Source organism: Rousettus aegyptiacus, unplaced genomic scaffold, assembly GCF_014176215.1.
Source record: "Rousettus aegyptiacus isolate mRouAeg1 unplaced genomic scaffold, mRouAeg1.p scaffold_m13_p_8, whole genome shotgun sequence".
Lineage (NCBI taxonomy): Eukaryota > Metazoa > Chordata > Mammalia > Chiroptera > Pteropodidae > Rousettus > Rousettus aegyptiacus.
Genome location: NW_023416311.1, coordinates 26,274,013 through 26,291,016, shown reverse-complemented (window position 1 = coordinate 26,291,016; position 17,004 = coordinate 26,274,013). Strand labels below are relative to the sequence as shown.

Here is a 17,004-nt window from a genome sequence, read left to right as displayed (position 1 = left end):
AGGCCCCCTTGGTGGCGGGAGCTGGGGCGGCGCGCGCGCGCAGAGTGCGGGGCGGGGGCGCAGCGCTCCCCCCGCGGTGCCCAGGCCGGGGCGCAGGGCGGGCCGAGCGGGCTAATCCCGTATGTAAATGGCAGCCAATGGAGGGTGGTGTTGCGCGGGGCTGGGATTAGGGCCGGGGCGAATGGCTGGCAATCTTACTGGGATTACAGAACAAAGAGCCTCCCCGCGCTCCCGCTCTCGGCTCCGCTCCCCGCGCCGCGCCCCGCCCTCCGCCGCAGCCCGCGCCGGGGGTGGGGGCCGCCGAGCGCCAGCCCCCCGGCCGGCCGAGAGCCCCCGCCGCGGCCCCCTCCCCGGCCCGCGCCCCGCGCCCGCCCGCCCCCGCCGCGCGCGCCGCCCCGCGCCTCCTCCGCCGCGCCGTCCCCCATTCTCCCGGATTAATTAAGGAGGCAGCGGCAGGAGGCTGCGTCCTGGCCGCGGGCCGGGGCCGGGGCCGGGGCGCCGCTGGCAGGAGCGCTTGGGGATCCTCCAAGGTAGGAGAAACTTTTGCGGGGGGCGGGCGCCCAGGCCCTTCTCCCCTCTCCTCCCACCCCCGTGACCCCCGCCCCTCCCCCTCAAGGTGTTACAGAATCTGGGTCCGGCTTTTGGGTGCATTGCGAAGCACGTGACTGGGATTATAATTTGGGCCGGGGGAGGGGAGGGATGGCTGCCCCCACCTGCTGGGAGGGGGTGGAAGCCGGGAGCTGTCACCCCCAGCCCTTCCGGAGGCGGGGGCGGGAGGGGGGCGCCCCGGCCCGGCAGGGGAGCCTGAAGGCTGCTGCAGTTGGCGAATGAGGTCAGTTATGCTGCCTGCCGCGGCCGGCTCCCACACAGGCGCCCAGGGGTCTGGGAAGGCCGTGGCCCCCGCCCGCCCCCCCCACCGCACTGCCTTCCCTGGGCTGGTCCATTCCCTGGCCCGAACCCCCCACTCCCAGGCTAAGTCCAATACTGCGAGTACTGCCCCAGCACACTGTTGGGGTCTCCCGGGAAGGGGCTGGCCATAACGGTGGCAGCCGAACCCCTGTTGTGGGGGTGGGGGGAAGACTCAGAGGATGGCAGTGCAGGGGGGGCGCGGGGGCGGGGGGGAGACAAAGGGTTCAGAGGAGCAAGTTGGGATGCCGTATCTGTGGGTAGTCCCTGAGTTCCTGCAGATGGGCGGGCACGCCACTCCGAGGAGGGGTTGCCAGGTGCTTGATGCCCACCTCTATCCCGATTCCCTGGGAATGATGGGCTTGACACCTCCTGGGCTCCGCCTGCGGCCAGGGAAAGACAGGATGCCCTGGCCTGGGCCCAAGGCAGAGGGCGACCACACAGCTGAGAGTTCTGCCCTCCTGGCAGAGCTGGAGGGACCTCGAGCTCTGGATATTTGGCTCTGTGACCCAGCCTCCCAGGACCACACCTGGGGTGGGAGGCTCCTATGTTCCAAGAGTCAGGGAGTACAGCTTTTAGGGTCTCCCTGCTGGGCACCTGGGGAAAGCACTGGTCTTGGATGGAGTGTGGTACCAGTGATGTGGAGCGTGGGGCTGCCCTGGGATTGCCCTGGGCCTGGCAGCAGGGTGAGGGGCAGGCCTGGACAGCACCTAGAGGAGTGAGCATTTGCGGGGGTGTCTCTTACTGCTCACAGCAGAGGGAAGGGGTGGCCAGAAGCTGCTCTCACCCACTCTGGCTGCTGTCTTCTGTGTGTTTGATGGCCCAGTGGCTAGTAGCACTGCTTGCTCCTTGGTACTGGCCTTGGACTTCTGGGCTTGGGAGGTTCCTCAGAGCAGGCCGTTTATTTCAGCAGCGTCATTCCCAAAGGGAAAGGGCACGAGCATCAATTATTTATTCAGAGCAGGAGGCTGCAGTAGCTGGGAAGCTGGTGGCTGCTGGCTGGGAGGGGCTGGTGGAGGACAGCAAGGATAGGGTCAGTCAGGTGGCCATCATGATCCACCGGGTACAGGGCCCAGGAATGTTTGAGGTGGACTCTGACCTTTTCTGAATAGGGATCAGTGGACTAAGTCACATGCCTGGCCCCAAGGCAGTAGGATGTCAGAACCCCCAACCTGCTTTTGGGATGTGGGAGACTTAAGACCACACCCCATTCTAGAGCCTGCTCTGAGAGTGACCTAGAAAGTAGCAGCTCTAACTCAGAGGGTCCCAGAGGGCCCCAGCAGTGGAAACCAGGAGGGTTGAAACTGGCAATTCATTCAAAACGTGGGAGAACTTGGGACCAAAGGTTGCAAAACTGGGTCTTAAAGACAGCATTGTAGGGGCACACTTGACCTACTTAAGAGGACTCTTCTCTAGATGCTGGAGAAAGGGACGTTTATTGCAATGTGCTAATCACAGATACTTTTTATGTGTTCATTTAAGGCAGTCTCCCAGAGCCAGGCTAGCCCCTGACATGGTGACAGTGCTTGATGCTTGGAAATAGTCCAGAAGGCAGATGTGAATATAGAGGTCTCAGAGGCAGCTGTTCTTGCAGCCCACCTATTTCTGGCAGTCAGGGTGGCCACAGTGTGGTGGTAGACTAGTTGTCGGAGACCCCAGGTGAGGATCTCAGAGTGAAGTGGTGGGTAATAGTTTGGGGCAAGCACGTCTTAAGTATGACCTTGGAATCACAGACTCCATCTGCTCTATCTTCATTCTAGGTCTAGTTCATCTCCTTGTCCGCCCACTCTTCCTTGGGCCACTAATTGAATCCTGCAGTTTATCTGAACGGCCTTTACACTTGCTGTCCTTCTTGCCTGGAAGGTTCTTCTCACCCTTCCCCTGAGGGGGATAGGTGTCTTCCTTTAGTGGCCCCACCTGATCATTTGTCTTTTTCCTCTCCTTGGTCAGGACTTAGCTGGCTGTCATGTCCTCAGGCTGGAAGCCTTTCCTGTCCCCAGGAGTGGCCGAGGCACTGCTTTTGTGTCCCCATGATATCCTGTCCTTCCTCTGTCCGAACACTGACCTCACTCAAAACTTACATGACTATTTCCTTAGTTGCCCTAGGGACAGGAAAGGGGCTGAGGCTTGCTTTTGATTCCCTGGTGCCCCAGAACTGGTACCCAAATACTTGTTGAATGGCTATTTGAGTGAATGAATGAAGTTCTGCTCCAGAGCCTTGGCCCACATTCCAAAATTCACATCTCTAGGGCACGTCCCCCACAATGGTAGGAATCCAGGTTCTTGCTCTGAACTTCCTACTTCTCATACTCCTAGGGCCCCCCTCTCCCCATTACTGCAGCCTGTGTCCTTCCCCAAACCTGAGCCTGGGGTTTTGCTCCCTGAGTGTCATCTGTCTTGCTTCTCTCAGTCCTCTGACTCTCAGCTATTTGTGGGCATCTCTCTCTCTCTGATGCCTGGCAGCCAAGGACGTAGTCAGGTTCTTTGGGACAAACCAGGAATGTGTGCCCAGCACCATGGGTCTCACAGAGGCCTCGGGATAACCAGGAGCAAGACCTGTCACCCCCTCTGTGGTGGGGTAACAGTGGAGACTTCTGTTTGCAGGTGTTGGGGACTCTAGGTGAGTCCCAAGGGGAGCCAGCCCTTTTGCTGGGCATCCAGTTTCCTCATTTGCAGGGATGTCTGGCTGGGATTGTCTGATCCTAATGCTCACTGTGGTTAGTACTTTGTTCAGACACTCGGTGCTGTGGGTTACAGTGATGACAGCAAAGAGGCTCGGAGACCTGGGGGGAGGGTGGTGCCAGGGGCTGAGCTTTTGTTCTCTGGGGTGAGTTAGATTTCCTGAATGGGCCGGCGAGGCTGTACTTTGCCCATACCAGGCCTGGGGTGCCTGGTGGCGGTGTCTCAGGCAGAGAGCAGAACTCTTCTTTTAGACACCCTTGCTCTTGGACTAGAGCTGGGCCTGGCTGACCCAGAGCTATTTGTGTGCCCACCTGTCTCCCTCCTTCAGGACCACCTGCTTCGGGTTGCCAGATTTAGCTAATAAAAATAGGGATGCCCAGTTAAATTTGGATTTCAGATATGGAATAGACAATGGGATATTGGGGACAGAATTTATACTAAAAACTTACTTTTTTTATCTGAAGTTCAGACTGAACTGGGGGTCTTGTGTTATCTGGCAACCCTACAGCTGTGGCCTCTGGGCAGCTCGACTCTTAGGAGCTGGGGAGAAGTTCAGGGTGTGGCTGGGGCTTGCAGTTGGGGCTAGGCTCAGCCAGAGGCTATGAGGATGGTCTGGAGCAACTTTGAATCAGGCAGCGCTGGTTCTCACGGTCGGGCATTCTCCAGCCTGTGGTCCAAAGTCCAGATCTCCTGTTTAGCCTGATGGTGTGAGGGTTCAGGGTCCCCAGTCTGGGCAGCCCTGGTTTTGTCTTCTATGCCACCGTGGTCTATTTGGTGCATTGAGAGATGCTGGGAGGAGGGAAATTGCCAGGGACACGCTGTCAGAAACAAAATCAGGATTTGCAGGCAATTTGCAGAACCAGCCCTGAGCACTGGGAGGCTATTTCTCTGATACCCACCTTCAAGGTTTGGAAATCCTGCCTCTGGAAGCCCTGGTAGAGGATGGTCATTGCTGGACCAGTCACAGGTTTCAGGGGCTGTCCCTTTGGAGGGACGCCAGGTGAGTACAGCATCGTGGTTGCTGGGAATTGCTGCCCCTCACCTTTGGCCATGCCGTCATCTGAGGCAGAACTCCCCACTACCCCCCTTTAGTGCCTTTGCTACACTGAGATGTGGAGCGGTGGAGCATGGCCAGAAAGTGAGGGCCAGGGTCTCATGGTCCATGTTCCCTCCTTGACAGTTTGGTTACATGCTCATATGTAACATGGAGATAATATACTCTGTCTTGCCTGAGCCCCAAGGTGATGCTGTGCTTTGGGAGGCTCAGTGTTGCATTGTGGGGACTCTGTAGCCGCTAATGGGTATGTGGGTCATCCTATTGCAGGTCTGAAGTGGAGACAGGCTAAGAAGCCAGAAGTGAGAGGTCCCAGCTTGAGGGAGGGGGTCCTGGGCTGCTCACAGGTGCTCAGCCAGGCTGTAGTTGGGAGGGCAGGTGAGCTGTGAGCTGGAGCAGCTGGGCCCTTGTCTTCTGGAGGCTTGGACTGGGCCAGGCCTGTTTGCTGGTTGGTGTGTCTAGTGGTGTCTCAAGGTACATTCATTATCTTGCTGCTTGGCAGAACCATAAAGAAGGGGGGGGAGGTCTTTGTCCATCCATCCATCTGCCTGTCAGTCCACCAGCCAGTGAGAGATGCAAAGGTGCCAGATCTACAGAGTCTTAGGTCCTGGCATCCAGCCCCAGGCCAGCAAGTAGGGGTTCACCCACACGTTATATATGTTGTTGAGCGATGGACAGTCAGTGAAATGCCCAGGTCTCAAGTATGCCATCCAAGGAGATCGACCAGGGCACACACTCACATGGCCCAGCCCCTGTCAAGATACAGAATAGTTCATCTCCCCGCCAGAGTTCCCTCAAGCCCATTTGCAGCCAGCACCCTTGGCTCTCCCCCAGCCCCTGGCAACCACTGGCTCTGTTTTGTGTCTCTATAGCATCTTCCAGAGTGTCACATAAATGGAGTAACACAGTCTGCAACCTGTTGGGCTTAGTTCACTGGACATAATGCATCTGTCATGTTGTGTGGGAGCTGGTTCCTTTTGATTGCTGAGTAGTATTCCATTGTATGGATCCACCACATAGCTCTACCCACTCTCCTGGAGTAGAGACCCAGCATACCTGACTTGCCAAGTCCTCCTCTGGCTCATGACCACCCAAAGGATGGGGTGCCTTATTTTTATTTTCACAAAGTCATTGCCTGCACCCCATCCCCACCCCCATCGAGAGCTGACCTGAGCCAGGAGAACTGCATGCCTCTGTCCACAGAGCTGGAATTTCATCCTCTGATTCTGGTGACTCACAGACACAGAGCCCCTGATGAAATTACACCTGCCTGTGGCTGCCCTCAGGGCTGGATCCTCGCTGTGCAGGTGGGCTCCTGGAACAATTATGCTCTGGAGCCAGGACAGCTGGGGGACAGCAGTGGGGGCGGGCCTGAGGAAAGGGAACCGTCTGTGCCCTGGGGTGTCTCCCCCATCTCTGCGCCCCACTCCCCCAGGAGGTTGGGGGTCTCTGGTTGTGTATCTCTGGTTTCCACTCCTGTAGCTTGTTAGCTTGGGTTAGAAACTCTTTGTTTTCCTGCAACAAGGGCAGAGCTTCTTCCTTTTTGTGAAAAGAGGGCATTCCACAAGTATAGTTTAGAGTCAGACAGCAGGGGGCTGCGTGACCTCGTGTGGGCGCCTTCACCTCCATGGCATTTGTAAATGGGAGAGCAGCATCTGATGTATTGGGCTAGTATGAGACTCAGCTGGGGTAACCCAAGCTGGTGGGGTTCCTCAAATTCCTGGGGGGCCTGGATGGCTGCCAAGGGGGAAGAGGTGGGGACATGTGGCCCTCCAGCTCCCTGTGTCCCCCTTTGGGCCAGAGTAGGGCCACTTTTATTTGAGTTACCTGTTAGGGCTCTAAATAAAATTTTAGCTGACAAGAACATTCGGGATGCACCTGTGGTTAGCCCTGTGTGAACAGCAGCCTTTCTCCTGAATGTATGGACAGCACTGAGGTTTCGATTGGTCACGGAAGCTTTTAGCCAGGCCAATTCCAGCTCTGCCACCTGCCTGCTGAATGTGACTTGTATGGCTGCCCAGTGGCTGAGCCTCAGTTTAACTGTCTAGAAACCCAGGGGGGTTCCTGGTTGGGCATTATGACTGACGGTATCTGAATGAAGGGAAGCCAACAAGAGGCTGTCAGTCTCCCAGGGCTTCCTAAGAAAAGGGAGGTCCCTGGGTGATAGCCTGGCCTACATAGATGTCTTGAGAGATTTGGGGGTTTTTAACTTTACTTTTCTGAGGAAGTGATTAACTTTTCCTCATGAGCTGGGCCACCCCCAGCACCTGCTCTCTGCACCCCAACAAGTCCTCAAAGGCTAGATTCCTCAGTCTGACCTGTGGGCTATACTCAGCAGAAGCCTACAAGGACTGTGACAAGTTAGCCCTGTGCAGAAAGGCCCTCAGGTGCTCCTGGGTGGCGCTATAAACAGGCAAGACCCCTGCCCACCCACCCACCCAGCTCCAGGGTGGTCCTGGCGGACTCCATGGGGGTCTTGTTATTGGGCCGGTCTGGTGTCTCTCATGTTTATCCAGGAGCTGGTTTTTCAGGTATGACAGCTTTCAACAGAGAGGCCCACATTGGGAGAGGCAGGGCATTTGGGAAGGAGGTGGTTGCCCTGGCTTCCAGCTGGGGATGCAGGCCTCTGGGCAGGTGGGCTAACCACATCCTCCCTCTGATCCTGGGCCATGCTCGCTTGGGGCCAGCCACTCCCTGAGACACTGATCTCAACACATCTTAGGGAGAGATGCTCTCTGTCGCCCCTAGGTGGGAAGTCAAGGCTCCTTCTTGGGGGGTCCTTTGGCTGCCTCAGGGCTTTCCGACTTCAAGTAGGGTACTATGGAAGCATCTGGGCCTTTGAAGCCAGACAGACTTGAGTTCAAGTGTCAGTTCTACCACCAGCCATCTGTGTGGCCTCAGGCACATGACTTTACCTCTCGGCTTCATTTGAACAAATGAGTATGGTTATGTGGATATTGCAGTTTCTTGGGAGGATTGGCACATATAGTCAGGAGAAGCTGGTCGATATTTCAGTTAAGAGCGTGTTGACATAAGAAACTGCCAAACCTGTAAAGAATTTTTAAAAGAGTTTATTTGAGCCAAACTGACAATAAATGTTGGGGAGCAAGATCTCAAATGCTCCAGGAATAACAGTTTTCAGTTTCTTTTATGCATTTGAAATTAAGGAGGGAAGATTACATGAGGATGGGAGAAAGCAAGGGAGGGATTAGATTACTGGATAGTTAAGATTATGTGCTCTCTGGAGGGTGGTCAGGCTGTCGAAGAAGGGGTCTAAAAGGAGCCATTTCAAAGGTGTGTTAACCCAGATGCACAGAAACAATGGACAGGGTTTTGCTTAAGGCAGAGGTAAGCCTTTTACTAAAGAAGTTGTGTGCTTGGGTCGTAACTCCACCCCCTGCCCAGCACCTGCCCAGTTAGGAATTTATGATCAGATCACTCTCTGAAGTTACTTTCCATAGAACTCCTTTTTATCCACAAGTGGTTCCTCAACTTGTCACATGATGGCCCCTGAGGGGAACTGGATGCCGTCATTTCTCGCTCTGCTCTTAGTACCAGACACCCTGGGACACACACCCTTGCCCATGGAACACGGGGTATGACATGCCTGTTTCTGCTGCAACTGGGGAAAGCCTCAAGGATAGAACTGATTAGGACCCTTGGCCTGTCCACCTTTTGGAGTATGTAATCAGGCATCATCATGAGAAAGCTGGGGCTACCCAGGGGAATGGGCTGCTTCTTGGAGAGCCTGTGCTCTCTATAGGGGAAGTGAGATAAGCCCACTCTCAGGTGTGCCTAGGGCAGCCTGCAGGAGATTTGGACCCAGGAGTAGGCAGGGGTGAGCATTCTGGTGGGCCACGGGGCCAGTGTTAATAAAAGCCCAGAGATAGGGAATGGCAGTGTACATGTGGCCAAGTGAATATTTTACTCCAGAAGTGGCAAGGCATCCCACAGGGACCAGCTTGGGGAATTATACGGGGTCCAGCTGAGGGCCTTCCGGTAATTGCCTCATTCCCAGGCTGGGCATGGCCAGGCCCTGCCTGTTTCTCTGCCAGCCATGATGAATTTCACTCGGTTTCTATAACATACTGTGCTTTCCAATGTGCTGTTGCTTCTCCCTAGAACATGTTTTAATGCTCCCTGTCCGTTTCACTGGGCCGATTCTCACTTGCAGGTCTCAGCTTGGATGTCACTTCTTCCTAAAAGCTTTCCCTGATGCCCCTGTGTTAGGAGCCTCTCCTCTGTGTCCCTATAACCCCTCAACTTCCCCAGCATAACCCTCACCACATTTGTGTTCCAACTGTCTTAGACTTTGTCTGTCACCTTCCAGTGGGTCAAGGCCGTGCTGCCTTATCCCTCCGCATCCCCAGCCCCCAGCCGCACAGAGTGAGGGTCCAGGACAGACTTATGACATGAATTAGACATGAGCTAGGTGTCAGAGCTTTCAGGCTGGGGCCTGGGAAGGTTAGGGGCTTTCTTCACCCTTTAATACTGACTCCCACTGACTCGCCCCCAGCCTTCCCAGGGGCTGCCTCTGCTGGCCTGGCTGTGGCTCTCGGAAGCATCCAGAAGTGGCAGGAGTGCCATGCTTCCTGGGCTGGGTGAAGCGCAGTTTTGGGGGTGTTCCCCTTGTGAAGGGCAGCTCGTGCGCATGGAGAGAGCACAAGTGTGGCGCCTCAGAACCGTTAATCCCCTGGGCTATTTAGACACACATGATTGTATGCACGCACATGTGTATATGCACATGTGCGTGGCATTCTGGAGGCCACCGGCTGGTAACTGTGCCCGATAACGTGACATTTAGCTGAATCCCGACCACGGCCTGCGATGAGTATTGCCCAATGTAGAGCCCCCTCTCGTTTCATTGGGTGGCAAAGGGAGTCGAGTGTGTTTGGCTCCAGGTAATAGAAAACCTGACTACAGAGTGTTAAACAAGGAGGGGTTTATTTATTTCTCACAAGAAAAAGCTGGTGAGTAGGTAGGCAGTTGGAAGCTGGGATCGGGGCACAGTGACATCTTCAGGGGTTCTTTTCCTCCCTAGCCTGTTTTTTTAAGTTTAGTTTAAAATTATTTTCTTTGAAGCGTACAGTTAAGTATGTCTTTTTATATTCACAGAGTGGTGCAGTATTCACTGCTATATCACTTAAGGGCATTTTCATCACCCCAAGAAGAAATCCAAACCCATTAGGTTACCTGCCCCATTCCCTCCCCTCAGCCCCAGCAACCACTGGTTTACTTTCTGCCCCTACGGATTTGCCTATTCTTGACATTTCATATAAATGGTATTATATAACATGTGGTGACCTTGGCTTCTGGTTTCTTTCATGTAACATGATGTTGTTGAGGTTCATCCATGTTGTGGCCTATGTCAGAATTTCATTCCTTTTTATGATAGAATACTATTACCCTTAATGGCTATAGCTCATTTTTATTATCTGTTTCTCAGTTGATGAACATTTGGGGTTTTTCAACCTTTTGGCTACTATGAATACTCCTGCTGTAAACACTTGTGTATAAGTCTTTGTGTGAACTATGTTGTCGGCTCTCTTGGCTAAATCCCTAGAAGTGGAGTTGCTGGGTCGTGATGGCTATTCTCTGTTTAACATTTTGAGGAAATGCTAGACTATTTTCCTAAGTGGCTGTACCATTTTATATTCCCACCAACAGTTTAACAAGGAGTCCAATTTCTCCACATCTTTGCCAACATTTGGTATTGTTCATCTTTTTTCTTATAGCCGTCCTCGTAGGTGTGAAGTGCTGTCCCCTGTTGTTTTGATTTACCATGTTGGATTTTGTCTTCATGCTTGTGCCTCGTAGTCACAAATGGCTACATCCCCTCCAGCCCTCACACCTGTTGTGCAGATGGAGATGTGTTAGGGCAGCCTCTTCTCTCAAAGCTTTGCCGTCATGCATGCCTCCTCAAGGACTTCTCCATTACTGCACAGGTCCAGCCCAGGTCACATGGTCACCCCCTAACTGCCAGGGAGCTGGAAGGACAAAGGCATCAGCTTCTTGGACTATTGGCAGAGGAATGGGATAGGGAAAATTGTGGCAAGCAGAACCCTAGTCTTTGCCCCTTGTGGCCCAGACCAATGAGAATGCCTTCATTTCTCCAGGAGTAAGAGCAAGGATGTGAAGACCCTCAATGGATATGGTGGGGGCTTAGATCGTGGGCGCCTGGCTCTTCTGCAGCCCACAGTCACCAATGGCCATCAGTTGTCTCCTGCCTTGGAATCCAGGGAACCACGCCTTGCACAAGGCAGTGTTAGTCACCTGACTCCCCTCTCTACCCAGAGACCTTGGTCTTGCCTTTGCTCCTCCATGCCTCTCGCCCCAGGATGAGCTGGGTGACTTCTTGCCTTTCAAACTGGCCTAGACCTGGAACTCTCATACACTGTTGATGGCAGTGTAAAGTGGCATGGCCATTTTTGGAAGAGTTTGGCAGTTATTTATTATTATATCTTATTGACATGTAAGTACACCATAAAATTTACCATTTTAAAGTACTCTATTCAGTGGTTTCTAGTATATTCACAAGACTGTGCTATCATCACGACTATCTAATTCCAGAAGATTTTTAGCACCCCAGAAGAAACTCCAAACCCATTACCTGTCATTCTCCATTGTCCCCTGACTCCTAGTGCCCTGGCAACCACTAATGGTATCTCTGGATTTTGGCATCTTTTTATAAGGTTAAATGTGCACTTAACCACATGAATCAGCAATTCCATTTTTAGGTATTTACCCCAGATAAATGAAAACTTAGGTTCATATCAAAATCTGAAGAGAAATATCTATAGTAGCTTTATTCATAATTGCCCCAAACTGGAAACTATCAATGTCTAGCCGGTGCAGGGTAAGCAAACCCTGGTACACCCATACCACAGAATGCTGGTCGGCAGTGAAAACAAATGAACTTGTGATACAAACAACACAGGTGAATCACAGAAGCATTAAGCTGAGTGAAAGGAGTAGACCCAGAAGGCTACATCCTGTATGGTTGCGCTTATATGATATTTTGGAAAATGTAAAACTATAGGGACAGAGAGCAGATCGGGTTGCCTAGGGGTGGGGTTGGGTTGATTTGAGGATCACAGGGGACTATGGGGTGTCGATGAAAATGTTCTGTGTCTTGAATATGATGGCAGTTACGTGACTCTGCCTTTGTAAAAACTTGTAGAACTGTATACCAAAAAGTGAATTTAACTGTATGAAGACTTGGGACCTGCCCTCCCAGATTAACCCCGCGTAGGGTTAACCAATCCATTTGTTCTAGTTGGTGCCACCTTACCTTTACATGTTCAGGTCTATCTTTCAGGATAGTTACCGTGACTTACGCCTAGGGCTGGGGCCAAGGGCTCCTTTGGGGCCTCCTGCCACTTTCCTCAGACATCCTTTCTCTCCCCTCTTCCTGAGCCTCTTGGGTCGGGTCTGCCAAATGCTTTTAGGCCGTGAGCTGTTATAGCTGGAAGGGACCTCAGAATATGCTGACTTCTTTCCCTTTTCAGATAGGGAAAGTGAGGGCCAGGGCTAGAGGCAAAACAGCTGGCAGGAAGTTTTGGAGCACAACATGGCACTCAGGAGAAATAGAGAATGAGAGTGCAGGGCTTCTGAGACCCCCCTCCCCGCCCCCAAACTAGGGGAGAGAAGTCTGCTGCGGGACAGAGTAGCTCAGATTCTGCCTAGAGGCAGAGTAGCAAGCGACTGATTGTAGTGGAGTCTGGGAATGGCCAATGGCCCCCGGGGACAGTCAGAGAGTGGCACCAGTTTCTGCCCCGGGAAACTCATGGTGTCACCGTGGGTAACCCTTCAGCCTCATTGCTGTTTAGCTAGATCCCAGCAGATGCAGTCTTCAGGGTCTGCTGGGTAGGGCTGCCAACCCGGAAGGACCTCCTAAGAAAGATACCCCAGGAGACCCAGAGTGGGGTAGGTGGATATATTGGGTGGTGATTGCCCTGGGAGTTGTGGACCTAATCTCAGCAATACTGGCCTGGGTGTGTCTTGGTGTTGATGTTGAGTCACTACCCATATGGGCCATGTCTGCCCTTGTGGCCCTGCCAGGAGCTCTCAAGACTTCCATTAGGATGGACAGGCAAAGCAGTGGCTTGGCCTGTGGACACAGTTCTGGACCTGGCTCATGTCCAAGTGCCCACTGCCCACCACCCATCTCTGGGAGCCAGTTTGAAGCTCTTGGCCCTGTGAGGAGGGTTCTCACTCTGTAAGTGGATCCCTAGAGCCCACAGTGGGGGCGTGAGGATACCAGGAGTAGGGCCTGTGACCCCGCCCCACTGCCCTGCACTTTTGCAGGGACAGAACATTGGAAGAGGAGTGACTTCGTCTTCCCAGGCTTCAGATGAGGTTTCTTTGGGGGCATGAAACCTGTTCCATTTTCTTGGCTCAATATTCACTGCTGTAGACAAGGGGGTCACCCAATATAGGGTCTGGAACCACCCCGGTGCTGGCTTCTTCCACCATCTCCTGACACTCAGCCCCCAAGCGCTGCTGATGCTTACCTACCAGTACATATGTACACACTGCCGATTAGCTGCCAAGGATCAACCAGAACTGTGGGGAGGTGGGTGCCGGGGCCCCTGCCGCCCAGCCGAGTGCCAGGCCTGCATTTCCCACCCAGGCTCCCCTGCACATTGGGGAAAAGAAACATCATTTTGCTGCCAGTTGGGAGGCCAGAGTGAGCTAGCCTAGAGTTGAAGAGACGCGATGATGTCAGCCAGAAGCAATCGCCATCATCGCTGCTGTTTCTTTAACGAGAGCTTGTGATCTCCAGGCCTCGTGCCAGAGACTTTTCACACGGGAGCTCCTGCGGGCCTTACGATGCTGAGAGTGGCAGAATTGGTGGCATCATTTTGCTCATGAAGCATGAATAGTTCAAGTGCCTCAGTGGAAGCTACCAGCTGGTGATAGCCAGCTTTGGTTGACCCCAAGGCCCAGGTGTTTCGATCTTCCTCTGAGGGGGCAGCCTGATGCCCACGGGGCAGCAGGGGGACTGAGGCTGATCAGATGTGAGTGCGATGGGTTTGGAAGTGCCCGAGGAGGGCTTTGGATGCCAAGGATGCCATGGGTAGCTAAGCTTGTCCCCTACTCTCAGACCTCCAGTTCATTTTAGCTACTCACTCCCCACCACATGCATGTATGGAGCACCTGCTGTGGTTCTGGGGCACAGCCGTGAAAATCCCTGCCCCCCGGGTGCACACGTCTGTTGTGGAGGCTGGGGAGACCACTCACTGCCTCGCTCCACCTCCCTGGGCTGGCCTTTCGTTCCGGCCTCTGCTGTCTTGCACACCCCTTCCCATTCAGTGCAATGAACCAGCCATGAAGTAGGGACCCTTCGTTGTCCTAGATTGGCTGAGGGCCTGGGCATAGGGGCTCTTGGCTTGGCGTTTGCGCCTGTGTCCTGAATTCAGAGGCCTAGGGACCCATATTGAAGGACCTGGGAGGCCTGGCCCTCAGCTGAGAGACTGGTTTGGGCTTTCCCTTCTGAAAGAATGAAGCCCTTTTGAACCTTCCACACCCCTCTTCTTTCTCTGCTTTCTCCCTCAGATTCCACAGTCTAAGTCTCCACCTCTTCCTACTCCTCAGCCCTCTGCTCCGCTCCCCTGTCCACCTCGTTTGCCCTCCCAGCCTTTGTGTTCCTCTAGGTTCCTTGAACAGTCTCCTGACCTCTGATCTCCCACTCCTGGGGCCCTGTCCTTCACTCCCCTGACTCTCTGACTCTCCCTTGTCCTCAGTTTCCCTCTAATTTCTCCCACTATGTTCTCCCTGAGCATTCTAATCTCTTTTGAATGCTGCCCTCCCCCACTCCTATATCTCAGATCTTGTCACATCATCCCAGCCCTCCACAAACCCCCGGCCCTGACACCCATAGGTTACAGGTGGCCCTCAGGATCCTGGACTTGGCCTCTCAGGCTCCTTCCTTCTCTTCCCTGCTGAGCTGGGGACACCATCATCCGCAACGTCATCGGAACTAGATACTCCAGGTACCTCCTTCTTAGAACTCCCCCATCCACGCCATCACCAACTCTGCCCTTCTCTATCCCGCTGCCACCGTGTGCCTTAGACCTGGCCACCTCTGGCCCAGGCTGTTGTAGAAGCTTGCTAACTACCAGTTCCCTGGCTCCAGTCCTGCCCACCATAGTTTGTCTGGCATATCCTGACAGATCCTCTTAAAATGACCTTGTCTGACCCCAGCTCCAAACCTTTTGGTGGTTCCTGTCTCCTAAATGATGACCTTCTGAAGTCCTTGACTTGGCCCCAGTGGCCAAGTCCGCCTATTCACCTACCATTTCCTGCCCTGATTTGAATGTTTCAGCCACGCAGAGCTAGGCCCAGTAACCCACCCATCCACCGACCTCCCTGAGCCCGACCGTGACATGTGGGAGGCCTAGGCTGGTGGTTGGGTTTCCTGGGTAGCCAGTAATTTGGCACACCTTCAAACAGGGCTTGCTCTATTTGCTCAGCATTTATTTCCAGGAAGGTGGGTGAATGGGGGGCAAAGCAGTCATCCTTTTAGATGAGCGGCGCTTAGGTACAGTTCCCTGCCCTGCCCCTCCTCTGCAAACTCTTGCCCCCCGGTGATGTCACGCTCCACTCAACTTGGGCAGCACCTCCTCCAAAGAGCCTCCCCTGGTTTTTCTACCTGCCATCCTCTACTTCTTATATGTCACTTATTTTTATCTTTAACAGAGGTGTAATTTATAGTCAAGTGCATAAATCTGAAGTGTCCAGCATGAGTTTTTACTTGTGTATATGCCCATGTAACCACCACTCAAATCGAGATGTGTCACACTATTTTAATTTTTTTTTCTCATAGCCTATTTTATTATAATTGCCCTATCTCCTCCCATCCTGGGCCTCTCTCAAGGGTAGAAGTACCTGCTCTCTGTCCCAGTGCTGCGTAGAACAATGTGTGATGGTATTGGTGTGCATGCGTATGGCCATGTCCCCAACATGTGTGACTGTGAGTAGGGGCGGGGGAGGGTGGCAGGGTCTGTGGCCATGGGAACTTGTGTGTTTTGAGCCTGGCCAGGGGCCCTACTGCAAGGCCCGATGCCCCCTCTTCAGTGGGGACAGGGGTTGGTCCCAAGTCTTAGCCAAGGACCTCCTCTATGAGCAGCAGCCCCGCCTGGAGAGGCCCCTGCCGGCTGGCAGCCTGGAGATTAGTCTCCAAGGCCACGACGCCAGTTGCCATAGGCACGCAGGCTCGAGTCAGGATTGTGATTTCTCATCCTGGTCACGCAGGCAGTAGCTGCCCCTGCCCGCTTGCCATGAGCTGGAGCCAAGCTTTAAATAAAGGGATGGAAACTTGACCCCAGAGAGCTGTCTGCCTACTGGAGCCCAGACACCCCATAATGCTAGCAGTATCCTTCCCATCTCTGGGGTGGCAGAGAAATGGCAAAACCTGAATTTGAGGGTTCCTTTGTTGTCTTAGCACCCAGAGCATAGGCATGGCTTTAGCCTGGTCCTGGAGAGCCCAGTCTGAGAGGAGGCAGCCCACCTTCATGAACCCCTTCCCCACCTGTGAGGGATAAAGCCCTGCCTTCTAGAATCCTGGACTAAGAAGAGATGGGGCTTTCCACTGCCAGGCCACAGATCTGCCCCATCCCCCAGCTCCTCCTCTGAGGAGGGGGCAGGAGGCCGCCCGCATTTTCCCCAGGAAGCAGCATCAGGCATGTGCTTCCCTGAGTCTGCCCTTTGCCCAGCGTAGGGCCGCTTTTCTGCCCTGGAGGTGGGGCAGCTGTGTGGGTTGGTTGGTTATCGTTAAGTTTTCTTTTTCCTAAGAATGAGGTTTCTATTCTTTCTTTTTAAATTGCAAAAGCGATACCTCCTTATCTCAGGTAACTCAGAAATATGGAAAAGTAGAGGGAAGAAAAGTCCCTCATGATCCAGCCTACTGAGATGAGTTTGGATCCCATTCTCTTCCGTGTGACCTGAGGTCGGTTGTCTGTGCAGTGTTGGTTTCAGCCTCCGCCCCCCCCCCCCCAGGGGGCATTCGGAGTGTCTGCTGTGTGGTGTTTTTGAGTATAATATATGTATTTATGGATGCATTACCTGCTTTGGTGAAATGCCTTTGCAAGTTCATCTTTGTGTTTTGGATCATTTTCTCAGGATAAGTTGATAGAATTAAGAGTGCTGAGTTGAAGGCTTGGAATCGGTTATACCTCTTAAGAGGTATCAAGGTGACTTTCCTGTTGTCTGCTGCCTAACTGGGGATCCCAATATCTGACGTCTTTTAAAAACCTTTTATTGAGAAAAAAAGCTGTTGTGAGTCAACAGCTCAATAAATTTTAGAAACAAAATCACTCATGTAACCAGCACCCAGATCAAGAACAGAACATTCCCAGCCC

General features: G+C 53.4%; 1 protein-coding gene across 2 annotated transcripts in view; it reads left to right on the top strand.

The window, feature by feature from the left end:
* Positions 1-246: 246 nt before the first annotated feature.
* The window catches only part of GTF2IRD1 (GTF2I repeat domain containing 1), a 103,452-nt gene continuing 86,694 nt past the window's right edge, over positions 247-17,004 (top strand). Inside the window, exon 1 of one of the 2 annotated variants that reach the window (XM_036225581.1) lies at positions 247-530. The gene's annotated coding sequence lies outside the window, so the exon portion shown is untranslated. The remainder of the gene's footprint in view (positions 531-17,004) is intronic. The other variant, XM_036225580.1, reaches the window with a different exon arrangement.